The following is a 24425-nucleotide window of genomic DNA, read 5'->3' on the forward strand; positions in this document are numbered from 1 at the left end:
TTGATCCTGACCGTATATTTCTGAATCTTTCCAGGATAATTTCATTCTAAGGTGACCTATAATCTTAATATGATTCAGACATGTTAACGTTTGTAACTTGACATTATATGCTTGGTTGATGACGACACTTTCCTATCATCTTGGTTGATGTCTGTAGAAGAATAACGCGATGCAACCCTAACTTATTCAACTATAGATTCTGGGGTGAATATGCAGATAATTGAAAAATAAAAACAAGGGAGTTCGGTATGAATCTTCCAGTGATCAATAACTGCTTATTAGCAACAATTTATCCTTACGTAAATTCTTTGTATATGTTGACAGCACTTGTAACCATACTGAGCCTCTCTCGCTTTTGTAGCGAACAGATGTAATAGTTCGGGAAGTTGCACGTGCCATATATCATTTATTCCATTGGCGTCCTTCATTTCATGCACTGTCTTGTCACGTCACGATCAGCTGATGGCATACCAGTAGGAGGTAATAACATGTTGTATCCCTTCAGGATGAGCTGGCATCACAGCCGCTTGTTAAGAGTCCTTGGCTTCGGCTGATTTCATGCATTATTACCAGCCAGAATTCGAGGTTAATCATAGACGAATACCTTGTGGGTACCTGAAGGTGAGGAAAGTGTTGCTCCATCAGCGCTCTCGAGTCTTTTATGCCAAGGACCGTTATGCTAAAGTTCCTTTAAAGAAAATATTTCATTGTTTATTTTGCTAGTTGAGGATACGGTTACGATATCCTAACTTTAATGGATATTTTTTTTTCATTCAACCTAACTTTAGCTCAATTTAACTAAGGCAAACTATTTTACCAGGATGATAAAGTTTCCATTGTGTAAACTGATTTTTTTTTTCGTTACATCCTAACGTAGTATTAACCCAAACAAACCTAAATTAACCATCATAAAGTACACATACAGAGGATCGACAGTGGCTACTTTCCGTCAAATAAAGTTAAAGACCTTCAGATGTACAGACTACAGGTAGAGCAACGTGAGCCAAGTCGAGTGAGGTAGCAGTAGTAATGTCTGCCGTCGTGGGTACGTGCGTGGCGCCCTTGTACTGCAAGAGAGGTGCAGGAAGTTGCAGAGCGCCAATTACATGGTGATGTTACCTGGTAAAAACTAGTAACGGGAGATCACGATAACACTGCGTGTTATCTTGGTCACTTGCGATGAGTAGAACGTGTGTTGATCATATGCGTTGTAAATGTTTCCATCTACCTCCTTTACCACTTACTCCCCTACCCTTCCCTCCTCAGCATCTCTGCTCTTGAAGACAGGATGGAGGGTACATAAATTATTTTTTTTTTCTAATCACATCTGTAGCTCCCATGGGAGTCAGGGTGGCATCATGGGCCTTACTAACGTAGTCTTGTGACCACCACCAGTGAACATACAAACAAGACGGCTAGTAGGAAACACACCAGTGGCAGTCTTAAGCCTCTCTCTGTCTCTCAACGAGGATCTTTCCTCTTTCCCACCGCGTCTTGATCCCTCGCAGCCTAGAACTGGCTGCCACGCGTCTCTATGAAATATATTCTGCATGTTGCAGAAATGGATTGGTTGATTTACCATACACATAAATCACTGGCATCGTAACAAAAAAATCAGTGTTGTATTGAATTTCAAAATGATCAGTACGACTCGTGTTGTCTTGGTAGGGTTGGTAAGGGTGAATGCGAGGCAAATTTCTTAATCTATGGTCGCCCCACTTTATAGAAATCTGCATTAAGATAAGGAAAGTAACTGACCCTAAGTTACCAATGGAGGGAAATGGGATCTATGTTTAGGCAGAGAGAGGAATGAAGTCTGTTAAAACAAGGAGGGATGTGAAATTTGTGTTAAGAGAAGATAGGTAGTGGACTCTGTTGGAATAAGGAGAATTGACTATGTTTTGACAAGGAGGTAAATCAACTCCATGTTAACAGATAAAGAGGAACTGACTAACTGTTAAGATAAGGACGGGAAAGGGTACTGTGTTAAAATAATGTGAGGAATAGATCCTGTGTTTGGACAAGAATAAATATGGACACTATGTTAAGACAAGAGAGGAAATGGGCCCTTTGTTAAGACAGAACTGGACTTCATGTCAAGACAAGGGAGGAAATGGGCCCTTTGTTAAGACAAGGAGAGGAATGGTTCCTATGTTTAGACGAGAGAAAATGGATCCTGTATTAAGACAAGGAGAGGAATGGAACCTATATCATGACAAGGGGGATATGGACCCTGTGTAAAGGCAAGGAGAGAAATGGATTCTATGTTAAGATATGGGAGGAAATGGACCCAGTGTCTAGACAAAGAGGAGAATGAACCCTATGTTTAGACAAAGGAGGAAATTGATCCTGTGTTAAGACAAGATGAGGGATGAATCCTACGTTAGGACACGGTCGGAAATGGACCCTGTGTTAAGAAAAGGAGAGGGATGGATCCTGTGTTAAGACAAGGGAGGAAATGGACTGTGTGTTAGACAAGGAAGTATGAAATCATATATAACATACATAAACTATAACATTTATCATGGCAAATGATCGTAAATGTCGCTAGCAATCGATATTTTAAAATATCATAAGCTACAAATGTGAGACTAAATCAATGGGCATTTCTCAGAATACTTCATCCATGGTATCATATCGTTTCGCATAAAATGGCATGAAACTTTTTTTTTTTTTTTTTTTACCGTGTGTACACTGACAGCCTTAGCTCCCGCATGTTTTCTAAGTAACTACGTTGGAAATATGCTACTGGTATACACCCTATCTATACTTCAGCGATAACGTCATTTCAGAATATCTTGCATATACTGAAGCAACATATTTTATTTAAACATTCATATTCATTCAAAAGTTTCAGCCCTCACTGACGCCACAAATTTGATTGAAATATTCATTTTCTTAATGATTAGGAAACTTTGTTTTTGTTGTCAGATTATGTGCAACGGGTAACGTTCATCACAATCATCTAACTTCAGCAGCAATATCAATATCTATCTTCAGTAGCAACCCCCTAGGTAATTTCATCAAAAAAACAAAATTCGCCGGGCATTCTAATCCTAAATAAACAAGAGATCTGTACATCAGGATCAACATTAGCGTTGCAGAGGTGAGGTGGGAAGACTGCAAGACGCAGCAACCTGCACATCCCTACCAGCGAAGGTGCTGCCCCACAACGGACAACTCAGGCGTTACTTCCTGGTTTTCGCGACTTGGTGAACTTCTAAGCTTGCGCTGGTGTAGCACCGACCTTTATGCTCAGCAATCCTGTGATTTCGAACTTTATTCCATCAGCTTATTTTGCTAACCAGTGTATGAGGATGTACATGATAATTATATCTTCATTTTGCGGTGTGAAGGTGTAGAGTATGGAGCAAGTAATGACAGGTGGTACGTAGGTCACATGGAATGGACAGACAACCAGGAGACATGCATTCTCCCACCCACCACTCCCTCCTGCTCTACAGCCAAAGGGAAAATAAAAGTATCCTGCCATGGAAATTTTGTAGAAAAGTGTGAACGAGTAAAGTTGTCTAACTGTAATTACCTTCAACAAGGAGGGACTAATATTTTCTTAAGAATCTGAGATAAAAAAAAACAACTCAAAAACAGGACGATTTAGTGGTGGCAGATTTCATTTGAGTATTTGTTTAGCCTTGATGTCAAGAAACTAATAATCTTTATCACGTGTACTGCCAGTTTATTCCTCTGATATACATAAGAAAAAATGTAAGCGTCTACATCCCCATTACATCCCTTGTTTTCATAATGTAACTTCTTGTCACAGAATCTGTCTAGCGTCGATATATTGTCGTATCTTACGTTGTCAAAATTATTCAGTATTTTGAACCTTTGTATCAGATCTGCTGGGCGTCTGCGTTAATTTACAGGGAGTGATTTTTGGTCTCTCGAGTGTCTTCCTTTACTAGACTATTTCCGGAATTAGTTTTGATGTTCTTTTCTGAACCTGTTCTTTTTTTTTTTATCTTTGATCACGTTCGGTGATCAAAATTGAACAGCGTATGCCACATAAAGTCTGACTAAAACGTTACAAAGACAGGTTATTAAATCCTTCATTATATAGTTTACATTATCAGAGATGAAACCTACCACACTGTGGTGGGTGGATGGTGAATGGGGTTGGGTGGTAGTGTGTGGTAGAGCCGGGTGGTGTGTAGTAGGAACTGTAGGTGGTGGTGTTCTGGACAGCGGCTGGTGGGGTAGTGTGGTGCCTTGGAAGAAGTAATTATCTCTGGTGGATGATATGGTCAGAAATTACCAACGCAATCACACACACACACACACACACACACACACACACACACACACACACTATAACGAAAACCAATTAACGATATAATTTGACATATAAATATTCTACAGAATATATGTCGTAAGTTATTTATTAAACTGCGGTGGGGAAGATACGTCTACCAGGTCTGTGGTACAGAGGAAGGGAAGATCAACATTGTTGAGCCAACCTCGGGTACGGACGTCTTCGTGGCCAGAACCAGAAATGATCAGCTGTGCAAAATATGAAGACTCTTCGTCAGGAATTGTTGTAATCTTGGCTCTTGCTTGCCCATGTGTCTCAATCACAACAGAAAACGAATGTAATTGAACAAGTATGAAATTCTTAATAGCACTTTAGGTTGTTACCTTTGTTCTGTGGTGCCTGCTGTTCTCCGGTATACAAAGAACAAGAAGCTATCACACAGGATAACAAAAACACACCCGGAGATTGATGTGGTCTTCATGATGTAAAACATTGTAGCTCTCTGTTGTGTGTGTGTGTGTGTGTGTGTGTGTGTGTGTGTGTGTGTCTGTGATTACCTATCATTATCGACACAACTATTATCAGTGACACAACTTAACAGTGTTACTGTAGCATTTAGCCCTTAGAAACTTTATATTAAACATATAGCCAAGTCTCCCCCTAAGAAACTGGGAGTCCTGTTTAGATGTCGAAATTTCTTTTCCTCTGAACAGCTCCGATTATATATAGGATTGATCCGTTCATATATAGGATTGATCCGTTCATATATAGGATTGATCCGTTCTTGTATGAAATAATGCTCTCACATCTGGGGTGGCTCTAGCTGTGCTATCTTGCTCGACAGGGTTGACTCGAAAGCGTTCCAAGTAATCAACTCTCCCAGATTAACCCCACAACATGACCCTCTTGCCCAACGCTGCAATGTTGGTTCATTTTCGTTCTAATACAAGGTATTACTTTGGTTCCTGCGCCTGTAAGCTGGCCGTTAGCGTACCTCCAGCATTAGCTGGACCACGTCATATTCGGCAAGCTGCCGAGTTACATGATTACTGCGGCCGTTAGCACAAGAGGCTGGGCTGATATGATAACCATTTCATTCACTACATTTCGAAGTTTTGGAAGCCAGCCCCCCTTCCCCCATGGCTTTCCTAACAACTATGACTTGACTCTTTCTAAAAGACAGGTTTTCCACTTCCTCTCAAGTTATTCAGAAGTTTTCCCCATCTCTTCATTTCTCTTTCACAACCCGCTTTAGATTTCAGTTAAGGTTTAGCCTTGATGTGGATTTCTGTCCGTGACTGGAGCCTCCATCGTAAAAAAGGAAGAAAAAAAATGTTGGTAAGGCCTTCTGTGTAGAATCCTACGTAAAACTGCAATACTTCCACATTATAACAAAAGAATGTCAAGAAAATATTCAGTTGCAGGAACGTCCCATGCAAACAGAAAATATACATATCGACAAAGAGATTTAGGCAGCAAGGTCGCTGAGAGGGTCCGACAGACATTTGAAAACATTTCAAAAGTTTTTTCACTTCCTCTAGAATTCGTAAATACTTTTCCCTGTTTCTCCTTCTTACCTTTCATAATTATCTATATCACAATTAAGGCCCTGCCTTAACGTGGACTTTTGACATTGACAGGGGCCTCCAACGTTTAACAAAGTCCGAAAAAAAAAAGTCGCTTCGCCGCCGTAGTCAAGAACTTTGACTGCATCTGGTCTCAGGAGGAGACTCCACGACGATATTATCCAACTTCTCTCGTACATGATGAAAGTCAAACACGAGCTCACTGATCTAGAAAAAAGGAAGCGTTTTTGGGGCAATGCATTCACTCAGGTGCCTGGACTGGTGGGCAGCGGGTAAACATGGCATCATTGGACACTCCGGTTTGGAAATGAAGGCGATGATGCCATGGTCGTCAGCCATGAGCGCTACAGCTAAGTGCTGAAGGAGTTCTGGAGTCCTCTTCGTTGACGGAGAAGTTATCAGACAGATGAACATTGGTGTCAGTAGGATGAGCCGACCCACCTCACACATCAAGTGGGTCACATGACTTTGACCATTTTACCTAAGCATAAGCCAGGCCGTCACAGAGAAATTGGGGGCACATCCCAACATCAAAATGCCAGCGTGGATTGAACAATTTCGCTCGACGTGTTCAAGTCTGTGGTTCGAGCTAAACTTCACATTCTGGAACATGCCATCATCCGAACACCAAAGTAAAATCATCGTATTTGGGTTGATTTCATCCACCATGTCTCTGATCAGTGTTGCAACTTGTCTAGCTCATCTCTCTCTTCTGTTTACCATCATCAACAAACACACTGAGGCATGACTCAAGTTTATCAGGAGGAGAAGCAGCCCCGGGCCCGAGCCCTTAGGGACACCACTGGTTAGATTCATACCAGTGATACGCGTCCTCAGTTTCTTACCATTTAGACAATAACAGGTACACTGAAAGTCTTCCTTCATGCCTGCCTGGATATCTATTCCCTTTTCACTATTTTCCTGAAGGGGACAACCTTTAATGCCTACTTGTCGTCCAAAAACATTCAGGACACCCGTCAAACTTAGTTTCGTACACCACTTGCCTGTAAACCTCTACTGCCTGCCTCCCAGTTAAGTAGTTTCTTATCAATATCTCTTCTAGTATCTTATTCCTCTCTGAGATCTAGTTGTCAAATGTTATTCTTTCTAGCCCCTTTCTCGTACCCAAATGTAATTTCCACTCACGATTCCGGTTTAAAGGTGGTGTTTGTGCTTATTCCAACATCAACGCACCTGTGACACGCCTTGAAGACCTTGAGTTCCCAAGCTTTGATGTTATGTGGCTCCAGGTCTATCTCCCAACTACCGTGGTTTCCCATTGTTTCGCCTATTGCTCTCCTAACTGTATAGATTCGAAATCTTTCTTCGAGTATCTAAACTCCTGCCATAAGACTGTGACATCCTCTCACCCGCAGGCAGAGATCCTCTACCTAGAGGATTTCAACGGATACCATGGGGAACGGTTGAATTCTTCCCATACGGATGGCGGAGGGATTGAACCCTTTACGTTCTTTATTCTCAATGATTTAGAGCAAATCATCTCCCACCTCACCTATATTCCTGACCGCTGCGACCACTCCCCGAATATTCTGGATTTGATTTCATCTCGAATCCTTCGCGCTGTAACTACATAATCTCGCCCCCACTTGCATCATCTGACCACACACTCATAAATGTACCTATTATAACGGCACCTCCCCATCCAGCAGCCCCTTCTAAAGATAAATATTGGCACAACAATGTTGACTGGAACAGCTTACCAAAATTCTTTTTTGACTTTTCTTGGGTAAATTATTGTTTCTTATGTGATGATGCTTCTGTATCCGCCAAACGCATAACAGGTTATTCTTGTGGGAATGGAAGCATGGGTTCCTCCAAGACGACCTCTTCTTCCAGTCCATGGTTTAACTCTTCATGATTGAGGCCATCAGGCGAGGGATCAGACACATCACACCTGGAAAAACTCTCCTTCCTCTGGGTCCCATTCACCATTTATCAGCGATCGTGATCAATGCAATTATCTTATCCATTAGGCAAAGGGTTCTTTTATTCAAAGGAAGTGCGATAACCTCTCCTCTTCATCCACTGACAGGTCTTTCTTCTTTTCACCTACGGGCATTTCTAACAACTTCTGTCGCTCTACCTTTCCTTTACTTTTCTGTACTGACGGCACTATAGCTTCTCTTCCATCGACACATCAACTCTCCTTGCTTCCCGTTTCTCTTCTAAATCTATTCTGGATGACTAACGTTCCTTCTTCCCCTGATGTTCTCACTAATCCCATGCCCCTTCCCGTAATCTCTTAATGAACTGTTTGGAAAGCTCTTCTCTTTCTGGACACGAGCAAGGCTTATGATCCTGATGACATCCATCCCCGTGTACTGAAAGTGTGTGCCTCTGAACTTCCATTTCCGTATGAAAGCAGAACTTTTTCATCTCGGAAGCATGTGGTGGTACATCCCATCTCCAAGAAAGGTGACAGTTCTAATCCCTCTGACTATCGTCCTATTGCTTTGACATCAACCATTTCCAAAGTCTTTCAATCCCTCCTCAACCCCCATGTCCTTAAACATCTTGAATCTCAAAGTCCTCTCTCTGATCACTAGTATGGCTTCCGTAAGGCGATATCCATTGGTGATATTCTCTCCTAACACAGTAATGTCTGGTCATCATCCCCGAAAGATTTTGGGGAGTCATGCGTATTTGCCCTCGATATATCCAAAGCTTTTGACAGGGTGTGGCATCGGGGTCTCATCTCTAAGCTCCCTTCATTTGGATTCCCTCCCTCATTATGCTCCTTCATATCTAGCTTCCTCTCTGGCCGAGCTATATCCATGGTTGTTGATGGATCAGTCTCTCTCCCTTTCTCCATCAACAGCGGTGTCCCCCAAGGTTCTGTCCTGTCACCTACATTCTTTTTCTCCTTTCTTTTTTATCAGCGATATCATCTCTTCTACAAATAATCAAATAACACTAATAGCAACGACAGGATGAAGTCGTATAAGGCGAGTTTCCTAAATGAGGCAATAATCTCCTCAACGGCAATGATACAGACTCGCCAAAGGAGACTCTTTCTTTACTGGCGGTGTGACCTCGAACTGGCGAAATCCGGTAAGACTTTTTGTATATCTATCTTTTTTTTCTAACTTCCTGTCTATCTATATACTTATATATAGTAGCAGACTCGGCACGGGCCAAAAACATTCTCTTATCGTGGCTGCTTCGAACTGAAGGAAAAATGAAGCGTGTAAGAAAAAGAATCTATAATAAACGAGTTAATTTGAGCTCTTTAGATGTTTGCTGACCCGAGTCTTCAAGGGGAAATGGGGAAAGACGAAACGAATAAGGAACAAACATACAGGTGTACAGACAGATAAATTTGCATGTCTGTATCATGATATATACATACGCTTGTCAGTTTCAGTGTAAAGTGACTTATTTGTACTGTACGGGAAGGGGGTTCCACACTGAACAAGATTTCAGTACTCGTGTTATTCCATTCATCCACCAGTCTTATACTGTAAGGTTCTTCTTTACAACTTTTCTAACAAGTTTGTTGCATACGTTCCTGTTAGGTCATCTGGCTGTTCCGTCCCTACAACTCTTTGTTGTTGACAGCAAACAGGTTTAAAAACTTAAAGGTTGTGATCTACTCATCCCTCACTCTTCTGTCCTCTATGGTAGACAGATGTCATTTAACATTTCTCTAATTCAGCTCTACTCATTCTGATAATATCACTTGCTCTCCTCTGGATCTCCTCTATTAGTTCTATATGCTTTTTTTCAACTGCCGGGACCAAACTTGAGAATCATATTCTAGTTTTAGGCTAAGATACGACGTAAAGAGTTTGTTGAATATTTCCCTACTCGTGTATGTAATTGCGATTCTAATACCTACCAGCAGACAATTTGTCCTCGAAAATGTTCCTTTCGCCGCCGCCTTCTTTGTCTTCCATACTTCTCACATGTATTCATCGTTCCTTGTTCTTTAAACCACGCAATGTTTTTCTCACTCGTTACTTAGTCTTACATAATTCTTAATGTTTTCAACTTTTCAGTTCATATTCTTTACTTGTCTTCCTCATCCGTTGTCCACATTCTTTACACTTGTCATTCGCATCTCTTCACTTCCTATCATTCTTTCTCATCCTATCTATCCCTTCCCTTCCCTTCTCAGTGGTCCTCTATACTCCAGCCTCATCATTCATCATCATTATACACAGATTTTCATTCATACTCCTCATACTTCATACAGACTCATTTGTTCTCGTCCTTCACTGCTCTTTCTTTTGCTCATTGTCTTCCTCACATCATATTTCTTTACCTCTCCCGTCACTTCTTCCCTCTCCTCCCTCTTCACCCCCTCCATCTTGTATTGATCTCGATAATCAGTTATCCTTATCAGAATAATCTCTGCATGACTCAGACCTCCTGTTAATCAGATAAGGTAACCCTCGAGTTACATAGATACACATACCACAGGGAGGAGGATGAAGTAGCCGCTGAATTACATAGATACACAGACCACAGTAGACCCTCCCTAGATCCAAGCAAGGTGGTCCGGTCTTAACACTATTGAAATGTATGTATTACAAAGGAATAAATAGGAATTCAAATAGCAACAGATCACTGGGTTCTTTCGAGACTGTTTGTGATGGTGGAATATATCAAACACCCACATCTTACGGAATATATAAGAATTCAAATAGCAACAGATCACTGGGTCCTTTCGAGACTATATGTGATGATGGAAGATATCAAACACCCACATTTTACTGTGGTAAAAGTTAGAAGGCACACAGATCATTCAGAGGGAATAACCTGCACATTGTCAATGTGACTAGGAAGGCCCCACTCTGTCAAATCGTTCCGTACGTTAACAACAACCTTAAAATGCAATGTTGTTAACAATATTCTTAAGAGCATTGTATGCAGGTATGGCTCAGGCTCACCCTATATAACTCGAGGCTAACCTAAGTCACCACACCAGCGCTGTGTTCAGTGTTACTGCTCTCGTAATGTCTGGCTCTGTTGGTGCCATTATCATGGAACTTTTGCCTCATCTTCACACGGCACCTGCAACCTTCCCTTGCTTGACACTTCTGTTGTTTCTGTCACCTCAGTAGAGTAAGAGGATTATATCAGTCACAATATCGCAACAGAGATGTACTCAGTGGCCAAAACATAGCCTGAGACAGCGCGTTCAATCATACTGCCCACGACCCTGTCGCGCGCGTTCTATGCAAGCGTCACACCCTGTCGTAAAACCTGGTGTATACTCAGTCTGCTCACGTATGGGAACTTCCCGAGGGACACTTGTGTCTTACCCAGGGAACTCACGTCTTCAGGCATCCATCCAGAGAAGATCTATGTGGGTGTGGAGCCAAGTAACTCACCGTGAAGTCCTCCACCCACCCCGCCCGCCCGCCCGCCCGCCCACTACTGAACACTGGCTGGGTTGACCCGCAGGTTGTGTGGTCTCTCCAGCTTCACCAGGCGGACGCAGTGGTCTGCACGGGAAGGTGATTAATCATAGGAGACAACCTGATGGTCTGGTTGTGGCTGAGACAACCTGATGGTCTGGTTGTGGCTGAGACAACCTCATGGTCTGGTTGTGGCTGAGACAACCTCATGGTCTGGTTGTGGCTGAGACAACCTCATGGTCTGGTTGTGGCTGAGACAACCTCATGGTCTCATACTAACCCAACCTTACTGTTCTCAGGTTAGTTCTTAAGTTGGTTAAGTTGGTATGGTTTACAGTAAGTTAGGTCAAGTTAGGTTACGTTAAGTCAGGTTAGAGACGAAGAAAAATAAATAATCGTTTTCGTTTCGCCATCACTACGTTATATTTTGCCTTTTCAGAAACCTTCAATACCATGCAGTGCCTTCCATCACTTTCAGTGGTGTCTGAGCCCCTGAGTGGCATAGGTTTAACTGTAAATAAACCTACCCGTTCAGAACCTACTATGGTAATGAAAGTCTATTCGTTCCATAGTTTCAGTGGTGTATGAATACCGTACGTTGGACAGTTTCCGTGTGTGAACCATGTCCGTTGTAACGTTCTTGTGCGTGAAACCCCGTCCGTTTGACAGTCGTAAGTGGTATGTGAACCCTCTCTATTGGAGAGTTTCAGTGATGTGTGAACCCATCCCTATTTCATTTGGACATCTTCAGTGGTGTTTGGACCCCTGTGAACTAGCGAGTGATGTGTATATACCACCATGGTACAATATTTACTGTTGGGTGGAATCCTAGTTGAAGACGTGTCTGGCATCGTCTGAGGAGAAGATCTAGTAGTGTGGGGGAACTGAGTCTATGGCGAGTGGCACCATATTCCAGACAGAACTAGAGAGCTATACAAGGTTCTGTGAGCTGTCTGTAGTGATCTGCGAGTTCTGTGTGGTGGAGTCAGACCAATTCAGGCATGCATGGGCCAATAGTGTGGCTAAGGATTATGTTGGCTTACAGTAGTCTGTGAAGTATGTTTTCCTTGGAAATTTTGTTACATGTCAAGCACAGTATGGAAACGTTCGACTGGTGATGATGGAAACATATCACTGCTTATTATGGAAACGTTTTACTGGCCATTATGTGGTCTTTATGGAAAAGCTTCATTGGTAATTATGGAAACGTTTCACTGGTCATTATGAAAACGTTTTACTGGTCATTTTCGAAATGTTTCACTGGTGATTGTGGAAAAGTTTCACTATTCATTGTGGAAACGTTTCACTGGTCATTATGGAAACGCTTGAGCGGTTATTATGGAAACGTTTCATTGGTCATTAAGGAAACGTTTCATTGGTCACTGTGGAACGTTTTAGTATTATAGAAACGTTTCACTGGCCATTTTGGAAATGATTCATCATGGAAACGCTTTACTGATCATTATAGAAAAGTTGAACAAGTCATTATAGAAATGTTTTACTGTCATTATTGAAACGTTTCACTAGCCATTATGGAAACGTTTCACTGGTCATTATGGAAACGTTTCATTGGTTATTATGGGAACGTTTCACTGGTCATTATGGAAATGTTTCACTGGTCATTATGGAAACGTTTCTCTGGTCGTCATGGAAACAGTTCGCTAATATTTTGGAAAAGTTTCAGTGATCATTATGGAAATGTTTTACTGGTCATTATGGAACAGTTTCAAGATCAATATGGAAATGATTCACTGGTGTTTTGGAAAGTTTCACTAGACATTTTGAGAATGTGTCATTGGGCATTATGAACAAGTTCAATTGGTCACTATAGAAACGTTTCACTGGTCATTATAGTATCTTTTCACTTCTCATTATGGAAACGTTTCACTATTCATTATGGATACGTTTCACTGGTCATATTGAAAATGTTTCATGGTCATTATGGAAACACTTTACCGGCCATTATAGAAACATCTCAGTTGTCATTATAGAAAAGTTTCACAAGCCATTATGGACACATTTCATTGTTCATTATGAAACGTTTCACTTGTCATCAAGGAAACGCATCACAGGTCTTTTGGAAACGTTTCACTAGTCATTGTGGAACGTTTCACTGGTCATTATGGAAACGTTCTTTGGGTCATTATGGAAACATTTGAGTGGTTATAATGAAAACGTTTTATTTGTTAATATGGAAACGTTTCACTGGTTACTATGGAAAAGTTTCACTACTCATTATAGAAACATTTCACTGGCCACTTTGGGAATGTCTCACAGTCATTATGAAAACGTTTCACTGGTCACTATAGAAAACTTTCACAAGTCAGTTTAGAAACATTTCACTAATCACTATGAAAACATTTCACTGGTCATTATGGAAACGTTTTACCGGTCATTATGAAAACGTTTCACAGGTCATCATGGAAACGTTTCACTGGTCATTATGGAAACGTTTTACTGGTCATTGTGAACACGTTTCAGTGGCCATTATGGAAACGTATCACTGGTTATTATGGAAACGTTTCACTGGTCATTATGGAAACGTTTCAATGGTCATTATGTAAACGGTTTACTGGTCATTATGAAAACGTTTCACTTGTCATAATGGAAACGTTTCACTGGTCATTATGGAAACGTTTCACTGGTCATTATGAAAACGTTTCACTGGTCATTATGGAAACGTTTCACTGGCCATTACGAAAACGCTTCACTAATCATTATGGAAACGTTTCACTAGTCATTACGGAAACGTTTCACTTGTCATTATAGAAACGTTTCACTGGTCAGTATGAAAACTTTTCATAGGTCATTAGGGAAACGTTTCAGTGGTCATTACGGAAACGTTTCACTGGTCATTATGGAAACGTTTTACTGGTCATTATGAAAACGTTTCACTGGCCATTATGGAAACGTTTCACTGGTCATTATCTAAACGTTTCACTGGTCATTTTGAAAACGTTTCACTGGTCATCATGAAAACGTTATACTGGTTATTATGGAAACGTTTCACTGGTCATTGTTGACACGTTTCCCTAGGTCATTGTGGACACGTTTCACTGGTCATTATGGAAACATTTCACTGGCCATTATGGAAACATTTCATTGGTCACTATGGAAACGCTATACTGGTCATTATGGAAACGTTTCATTGGTCATTGTGGACACATTTTACTAGTCATTGTTGACACATTCTACTGGTCATTATGGATAAGTGCCCATGGTCATTTTGGAAATGAGTCTTTGGTCATTATGGAAACGTTTGAGTGGTTATGTAAACGTTTCGCCGATCATAATATAAACGTTTCATTGGTCATTATGGGAACCTTTCACTATTCATTATGGAAACGTTTCACTGCCCATTTTGGAAATGATTCAGAGTCATTACGGAAACGTTTATCTGGTCATTATAGAAAAGTTTAACAAGTCATTACAGAAACATTTCACTGATCAGTATTAGAATTTCACTGGTCATTATGGAAACGTTTCACTAGTCATTACGGAAACGCTCCATTGTTCATTATGAAAAAGTTTCACTAGCCATTATGGAAAATGTTCACTGGTCATTATCGAAACGTTTCACTGGCGTTTATGAAAATCATTTACTGGTCATGATGGAAACGTTTCATTGCTCGTTATGGAAACTTTTCACCGGTCATAATTGAAATGATTCATTGGTCATTGTGGAAAGGTTTCATTGGTGATTATGAAACTTTTATTGGTCATTATGGAAACTTTTCACTTGTCTTTATGGAAACGGTTCACTGATTGTGGAAACGTTTTACTCGTCATTACGGGTTTCATTGGTCATTAAGGAAACGTTTTAGAGGTCATCATGGAGAAGTTTCACTGGTCATTACGGAAACGTTTCACAGGTCATGATGGAAACGTTTCACTGGTTATCACCTTATTCCATTTAAGTGAAGACCATTCCAAGAATGGTTAAACATGTTCTGTGGTTGGTTAAGCATGTTATGTGGTTGGTTAAGCATGTTCTGTGGTTGGTTAAGCATGTTCTGTGGTTGGTTAAGCATGTTATGTGGTTGGTTAAACATGTTCTGTGGTTGGTTAAGCATGTTATGTGGTTGGTTAAGCATGTTATGTGGTTGGTTAAGCATGTTATGTGGTTGGTTAAACATGTTCTGTGGTTGGTTAAGCATGTTATGTGGTTGGTTAAGCATGTTCTGTGGTTGGTTAAGCATGTTCTGTGGTTGGTTAAGCATGTTATGTGGTTGGTTAAGCATGTTATGTAGTTGGTTAAGCATGTTATGTGGTTGGTTAAGCACGTTCTGTTGTTGGTTAAGCATGTTATATGGTTGGTTAAGCATGTTATGTGGTTGGTTAAACATGTTCTGTGGTTGGTTAAGCATGTTCTGTGGCTGGTTAAGCATGTTATGTGGTTGGTTAAACATGTTCTGTTGTTGGTTAAGCATGTTATATGGTTGGTTAAGCATGTTCTGTGGTTGGTTAAACATGTTCTGTGGTTGGTTAAACATGTTCTGTGGCTGGTTAAGCACGTTCTGTTGTTGGTTAAGCATGTTATGTGGTTGGTTAAGCATGTTATATGGTTGGTTAAGCATGTTATGTGGTTGGTTAAGCATGTTATGTGGTTGGTTAAGCATGTTATATGGTTGGTTAAGCATGTTATGTGGTTGGTTAAGCATGTTATATGGTTGGTTAAGCATGTTATGTGGTTGGTTAAACATGTTCTGTGGTTGGTTAAGCATGTTCTGTGGCTGGTTAAGCATGTTATGTGGTTGGTTAAACATGTTCTGTTGTTGGTTAAGCATGTTATATGGTTGGTTAAGCATGTTCTGTGGTTGGTTAAACATGTTCTGTGGTTGGTTAAACATGTTCTGTGGCTGGTTAAGCACGTTCTGTTGTTGGTTAAGCATGTTATGTGGTTGGTTAAGCATGTTCTGCGGTTGGTTAAGCATGTTCTGTGGTTGGTTAAGCATGTTCTGTGGTTGGTTAAGCATGTTCTGTGGTTGGTTAAGCATGTTCTGTGGTTGGTTAAGCATGTTATGTGGTTGGTTAAGCATGTTCTGTGGTTGGTTAAGCATGTTCTGTGGTTGGTTAAGCATGTTCTGTGGTTGGTTAAGCATGTTCTGTGGTTGGTTAAGCATGTTCTGTGGTTGGTTAAGCATGTTATGTGGTTGGTTAAGCATGTTATGTGGTTGGTTAAGCATGTTCTGTGGTTGGTTAAGCATGTTCTGTGGTTGGTTAAGCATGTTCTGTGGTTGGTTAAGCATGTTCTGTGGTTGGTTAAGCATGTTCTGTGGTTGGTTAAGCATGTTCTGTGGTTGGTTAAGCATGTTCTGTGGTTGGTTAAGCATGTTCTGTGGTTGGTTAAGCATGTTATGTGGTTGGTTAAGCATGTTCTGTGGTTGGTTAAGCATGTTCTGTGGTTGGTTAAGCATGTTATGTGGTTGGTTAAGCATGTTCTGTGGTTGGTTAAGCATGTTATGTGGTTGGTTAAGCATGTTCTGTGGTTGGTTAAGCATGTTCTGTGGTTGGTTAAGCATGTTCTGTGGTTGGTTAAGCATGTTCTGTGGTTGGTTAAGCATGTTCTGTGGTTGGTTAAGCATGTTCTGTGGTTGGTTAAGCATGTTCTGTGGTTGGTTAAGCATGTTCTGTGGTTGGTTAAGCATGTTCTGTGGTTGGTTAAGCATGTTCTGTGGTTGGTTAAGCATGTTCTGTGGTTGGTTAAGCATGTTCTGTGGTTGGTTAAGCATGTTCTGTGGTTGGTTAAGCATGTTCTGCGGTTGGTTAAGCATGTTCTGTGGTTGGTTAAGCATGTTCTGTGGTTGGTTAAGCATGTTCTGTGGTTGGTTAAGCATGTTATGTGGTTGGTTAAGCATGTTCTGCGGTTGGTTAAGCATGTTCTGTGGTTGGTTAAGCATGTTCTGTGGTTGGTTAAGCATGTTCTGTGGTTGGTTAAGCATGTTCTGTGGTTGGTTAAGCATGTTCTGTGGTTGGTTAAGCATGTTCTGTGGTTGGTTAAGCATGTTCTGTGGTTGGTTAAGCATGTTCTGTGGTTGGTTAAGCATGTTCTGTGGTTGGTTAAGCATGTTCTGTGGTTGGTTAAGCATGTTATGTGGTTGGTTAAGCATGTTATGTGGTTGGTTAAGCATGTTCTGTGGTTGGTTAAGCATGTTCTGTGGTTGGTTAAGCATGTTATGTGGTTGGTTAAGCATGTTATGTGGTTGGTTAAGCATGTTATGTGGTTGGTTAAGCATGTTCTGTGGTTGGTTAAGCATGTTATGTGGTTGGTTAAGCATGTTATGTGGTTGGTTAAGCATGTTATGTGGTTGGTTAAGCATGTTCTGTGGTTGGTTAAGCATGTTCTGTGGTTGGTTAAGCATGTTATGTGGTTGGTTAAGCATGTTATGTGGTTGGTTAAGCATGTTCTGCGGTTGGTTAAGCATGTTATGTGGTTGGTTAAGCATGTTCTGTGGTTGGTTAAGCATGTTCTGTGGTTGGTTAAGCATGTTATGTGGTTGGTTAAGCATGTTATGTGGTTGGTTAAGCATGTTATGTGGTTGGTTAAGCATGTTCTGTGGTTGGTTAAGCATGTTATGTGGTTGGTTAAGCATGTTCTGTGGTTGGTTAAGCATGTTCTGTGGTTGGTTAAGCATGTTCTGTGGTTGGTTAAGCATGTTCTGTGGTTGGTTAAACATGTTCTGTGGTTGGTTAAGCATGTTCTGCGGTTGGTTAAGCATGTTATGTGGTTGGTTAAGCATGTTCTGTGGTTGGTTAAGCATGTTATGTGGTTGGTTAAGCATGTTCTGTGGTTGGTTAAGCATGTTATGTGGTTGGTTAAGCATGTTATGTGGTTGGTTAAGCATGTTCTGTGGTTGGTTAAGCATGTTCTGTGGTTGGTTAAGCATGTTATGTGGTTGGTTAAGCATGTTCTGTGGTTGGTTAAGCATGTTCTGTGGTTGGTTAAGCATGTTATGTGGTTGGTTAAGCATGTTCTGTGGTTGGTTAAACATGTTCTGTGGTTGGTTAAGCATGTTATGTGGTTGGTTAAGCATATTATGTGGTTGGTTAAACATGTTCTGTGGTTGGTTAAGCATGTTATGTGGTTGGTTAAGCATGTTATGTGGTTGGTTAAGCATGTTCTGTGGTTGGTTAAGCATGTTCTGTGGTTGGTTAAGCATGTACTGTGGTTGGTTAAGCATGTTATGTGGTTGGTTAAGCATGTTATGTGGTTGGTTAAGCATGTTATGTGGTTGGTTAAGCATGTTATGTGGTTGGTTAAGCATGTTATGTGGTTGGTTAAGCATGTTCTGTGGTTGGTTAAGCATGTTCTGTGGTTGGTTAAGCATGTTCTGTGGTTGGTTAAGCATGTACTGTGGTTGGTTAAGCATGTTCTGTGGTTGGTTAAGCATGTTCTGTGGTTGGTTAAGCATGTAGTGGTTAAACTTGTTCTGCATTCTCTCTATGGGTTACTGCTTGCCATTTACTGATGGTAGGATTTTGAAGCGTTGACATATTCCACTAAGATTACGAACTGGTTATTATGCCAACTGAACACCTTCGTCTCCAGTCATTATACCCAGTGGTCGGCAACGTCTTAAGCTTGTCGGGTTAATGAAATGTGGCGGAACAAACGCATGGGCAAGAGAGAGAGAGAGAGAGAGAGAGAGAGAGAGAGAGAGAGAGAGAGAGAGAGAGAGAGAGAGAGAGAGAGCACTGACTTACGAGACTCAGTTATCAGTAAAAACAATGACAACAATGAGTCCAGTTGATATTGCTATAGCCAATATATCCATCCCTGGCGAGGATGTCTTATGTAACCAGATTACTGTATAAGATCCTTACGATACCAGAACCAGCCTATAACATCGGTGATTTTTACCGCTAGACATATACCAAATATTTTGGTGTTCAACATCTGGGGGCCAAAGTTCCCTACATAGCTATATAGGTCACTCAGCCCCATGTACAGCGGATATAATACTTGGAAATGGCAAAACCCACCACAATGTGCACATCAGACAAGAGCATTGGTCACTTTACCTTGAGAATCTGATCACTCAATGAGTAACAGAAACTAAACCCCGATCCTCCAGTGTTCTAGCTTACGACATCTACTACGGCTGGACATAATCTCTACACCGGCAACGTACTGACCTCTAGCAGGTCTTCAGTAAAACAGCGAGACAAGAACATAATACGATCGACTCTCTAGCGCAGATGAACAATGACCCAAAAGCATTCTGGCAAGGCGTCAGACGAAGTGGGACCCAACACTACAGCGTCCTACCACCAACACAGCTGACATTTGGTAAACAATCACATGTTTACCAAATGGCGTCCTAGCTTCGTCTCTTCGATGTATATCAACTGACTGTTATTTCTCTCTTGTGTCTCCCCTGATGATGTGATTATTACACGAAAGTGCGCTTGGGAACTTATCGTGCTTCATTTTCGTCGTGGACTCACAGGAATTTCTTGATCACGCGCAAAATTGTGATCCTTTCCAATATATATATATATATATATATATATATATATATATATATATATATATATATATATGACGAAATCTTATCAAAAGGCGGGGCTACAGCGTAGCGCTCACCGCAGGAAAATCTAGAGTTACGAAGACCGCGTCCTGTGTTATGGAGAGAACGTATGTTTGTGGATTGAATGTCAGCAGCCCATGTCACATGTCAACATGTGGATGACCACATTCATCACGTCCACATGTGGATGACCACAGTTATCACATGTCCACATGTAGATGACCAGAGTCGTCACATGTCCACATGTAGAAGACCACAGCCACCGCATGTCCACATGTGGATGACCACAGACATATTTGCACATGTGGATGACCACAGTCATGTCCAGATGTGGAGGGTCGAGGATCGATATTATTATAGATTTGGAAAGCGAACTTAAGATCAATGTGGAGGATGGAACTTAGGATATGACCCACCTCTAGTGGAGCAGGACATGACCCACCTCTAGTGGAGCAAGATATGACCCACCTCTAGTGGAGCAGGACATGACCCACCTCTAGTGGAGCAAGATAAGACCCACCTCTAGTGCACCAGGACATGACCCACCTCTTGTGGAGCAGAACATGACCCACCTTTGGTGGAGCAAGATATGACCCACCTCTAGTGCAGTAGGATATGACCCGCCTCTAGTGGAGCAAGATATGACCCACCTCTAGTGGAGCAGGACATGACCCACCTCTAGTGGAGCAAGATATGACCTACCTCTAGTGGAGCAAGATATGACCCCCCCTCTAGTGGAGCAAGGTATGACCCACCTCTAGTGGAGCAAGATATGACCCACCTCTAATGGAGCAGGACATGACCCACCTCTAGTGGAGCAAGATATGACCCACCTCTAGTGGAGCAGGACATGACCCACCTCTAGTGGAGCAGGTATGACCCACCTCCAGTGGAGCAGTATATGACCCACCTCTAGTGGAGCAAGATATGACTCACCTCTAGTGGAGCAGGATATGACCCACCTCTAGTGGAGCAAGATATGATCCACCTCTAGTGGAGCAGGACATGACCCACCTCTAGTGGAGCAGGACATGACCCACCTCTAGTGGAGCAGGTATGACCCACCTCCAGTGGAGCAGTATATGACCCACCTCTAGTGGAGCAAGATATGACCCACCTCTAGTGGAGCAGGATATGACCCACCTCTAGTGGAGCAAGATATGATCCACCTCTAGTGGAGCAGGACATGACCCACCTCTAGTAGAGCAGGACATGACCCACCTCTAGTGGAGCAAGATATGACCCGCCTCTAGTGGAGCAAGGTATGACCCACCTCTAGTGGATCAGGACATGACCCACCTGTAGTGGAGCAGGACATGACCCACCTCTAGTGGAGCAGGACATGACCCACCTCTAGTGGAGCAAGATATGACCCGCCTCTAGTGGAGCAAGGTATGACCCACCTCTAGTGGAGCAAGGTATGACCCACCTCTAGTGGATCAGGACATGACGCACCTCTAGTGGAGCAGGATATGACCCACCTCTAGTGGAGCAGGACATAACCCACCTCTAGTGGAGCAGGACATGACACACCTCTAGTGGAGCAAGGTATGACGCACCTCTAGCGGAGCAAGATATGACCCACCTCTAGTGGAGCAAGGTATGACGCACCTCTAGTGGATCAGGACATGACGCACCTCTAGTGGAGTAAGGTATGACCCACCTCTAGTGGAGCAAGATATGACCCACCTCTAGTGGAGCAAGATATGACCCACCTCTAGTGGAGCAAGGTATGACGCACCTCTAGTGGAGCAAGATATGACCTACCTCTAGTGGAGCAAGGTATGACGCACCTCTAGTGGAGCAGGATATGACCCACCTCTAGTGGAGCAGGACATGACCCACCTCTAGGGGAGCAGGACATGACCCGCCTCTAGTGGAGCAAGGTATGACCCACCTCTAGTGGAGCAAGGTATGACCCGCCTCTAGTGGAGCAAGATATGACCCACCTCTAGTGGAGCAGGACATGACCCACCTCTAGTGGAGCAAGATATGACCCACCTCTACTGGAGCAAGATATGACCCACCTCTAGTGGAGCAAGGTATGACGCACCTCTAGTGGATCAGGACATGACGCAACTCTAGTGGAGCAAGGTATGACCCACCTCTAGTGGAGGAAGGTATGACCTACCTCTAGTGGAGCAAGGTATGACCCACCTCTAATGGAGCAAGGTATGACCCACCTCTAGTGGAGCAAGATATGACCCACCTCTAGTGGAGCAAGATATGACCCACCTCTAGTGGAGCAAGGTATGACGCACCTCTAGTGGATCAGGACATGACGCACCTCTAGTGGAGCAAGGTATGACCCACCTCTAGTGGAGCAAGATATGACCCACCTCTAGTGGAGCAAGGTATGACGCACCTCTAGTGGATCAGGACATGACGCACCTCTAGTGGAGCAAGGTATGACCCACCTCTAGTGGAGTAAGATATGACCCACCTCTAGTGGAGCAAGGTATGACGCACCTCTAGTGGAGCAAGGTATGACCCACCTCTAGTGGAGCAGTATATGACCCATCTCTAGTGGAACAAGGTGTGACGCACCTCTAGTGAAGCAAGATATGACCCACCTCTAGTGGAGCAAGATATGACCCACCTCTAGTGGAGCAGGACATGACGTACCTCTAGTGGAGCAAGGTATGACCCGCCTCTAGTGGAGCAAGGTATGACCCACCTCTAGTGGAGCAGGACATGACCCACCTCTAGTGGAGCAAGGTATGACGCACCTCTAGTGAAGCAAGATATGACCCACCTCTAGTGGAGCAAGATATGACCCACCTCTAGTGGAGCAAGATATGACCCACCTCTGGTGAAGCAGGACATGACCCACCTCTAGTGGAGCAAGGTATGACCCGCCTCTAGTGGAGCAAGATATAACCCACCTCTAGTGGAGCAAGATATGACCCACCTCTGGTGGAGCAGGACATGACCCGCCTCTAGTGGAGCAAGGTATGATCCACCTCTAGTGGAGCTAGGTATGACGCACTTCTAGTGGAGCAGGACATGACGCACCTCCAGTGGAGCAAGATATGACCCGCCTCTAGTGGAGCAGGACATGACCCACCTCTAGTGGAGCAAGATATGACCCACCTCTAGTGGAGCTAGGTATGACCCACCTCTAGTGGAGCAGGACATGACGCACCTCTAGTGGAGCAAGATATGACCCGCCTCTAGTGGAGCAGGACATGACCCACCTCTAGTGGAGCAAGGTATGACCCACCTCTAGTGGAGCAAGGTATGACCCACCTCTAGTGGAGCAAGGTATGACCCACCTCTAGTGGAGCAAGGTATGACCCACCTCTAGTGGAGCAAGGTATGACCCACCTCTAGTGGAGCAAGATATGACCCACCTCTAGTGGAGCAGGACATGACCCGCCTCCAGTGGAGCAAGATATGACCCGCCTTTAAATACACAAATACTTAAGGAATCTCAAAATCTATCCCAAGACTTCAAAACATATCCCAGCGAAAAACAGACATGTCGTCTTCAGGACTGATGAACAGAAACCTGCATAGCCCTCACAGAACATTGACAGATAAGGAATAACATAACGTAACAATATGGGTGTGGTTTATTTTTCAATACGTACAAGGGATCTTCCAAGGTACCGGCGAGTCTTGCTTAAAATAAGCTCGTAAAATTATCGTTGGCATTATTACGATGTTTAAGATACGCTCGAGAAAAATCGCCTGAGTTACGATCAGCAAAGAAGAAGAAAAAAAAAACGTCTTGTGAGGACATATATAATGTGCTGCCTAGCTATGGCTGCGTAACTGACCAATTTACGTGTCACGGAAATGTACCTACGTTTACAGTGCCTTACATGCATATAACTTGCAATACTTACGTACTCAACCCTTGAAGATACAGCGAGGAGAATATTGCACAGTCGACGGCCGTCAGCACCCAGACGTCACCGTAGTTAAAAGCCCAAGACAACACTTGTTAACCGTCACACCAGCTCACAGTTGACTGTCCGAATCCACGCGTCCTGACTCCCGTCACTCCACCAGGGCTGCCGTTACGTTTGCCCACACAAATTATCCGCCACAATTCTAGTACATTTTAAAACCATATGACATCGTGTACTAATACGATGTAACTTTCATTACACCAAGAGGCGTAGAATATTACAGGAAAACATGAATTTTTAAAACATTATAACATAATCGTATTCACAAATTAGGTTTTCCTTGAAATTCCCTGAACGTTTGTCTCGGTTCGTGTCCCGAACCAGTGAACACTGACAGACCTAAATACGAATCTAATAACAGACTAATACCTAGTAACACCGTAATATGATATAGAATTATATGTGCGAATGTAACACACCACTTCACACACTTTCAGTCTATTTGTGAAACAAAACTACCGTCTTTTTAAAGGAAGCAAAGGTGTTTCGAACCCATGATTGAACAAAAGGGAGTGGCAGTCATGAATGATATACGAGTCGTGCAACAATAGATGGCGCGTCGTCTGCAATGTTTATTCTTTCTTTTTTTGTCAATTCGCTTAACTTTGAAGTCATGGATCCAAGAGGAACTCGAGGATGTACCATATGTAAAATAAATAAAAAAAAGAGAGAGAAAAAGTTTGATATTCGGAGTGTCACCAGTTTCTTTACGATGCCTCATTTCAGAAGTTACT

The 24425-nt window shown here is 42.5% G+C and overlaps 1 protein-coding gene across 1 annotated transcript in view; it reads right to left on the reverse strand.

Moving 5' to 3' along the window:
- Positions 1–23742, reverse strand: part of LOC139749868 (phosphatidylinositol-3,5-bisphosphate 3-phosphatase MTMR3) — a 357317-nt gene extending 333575 nt beyond the window's left edge. The window contains exon 1 of the mRNA XM_071664221.1: positions 23626–23742. The gene's annotated coding sequence lies outside the window, so the exon portion shown is untranslated. The remainder of the gene's footprint in view (positions 1–23625) is intronic.
- Positions 23743–24425: the final 683 nt, after the last annotated feature.

The sequence above is a fragment of the Panulirus ornatus genome, chromosome 8 (assembly GCF_036320965.1).
Source record: "Panulirus ornatus isolate Po-2019 chromosome 8, ASM3632096v1, whole genome shotgun sequence".
Lineage (NCBI taxonomy): Eukaryota > Metazoa > Arthropoda > Malacostraca > Decapoda > Palinuridae > Panulirus > Panulirus ornatus.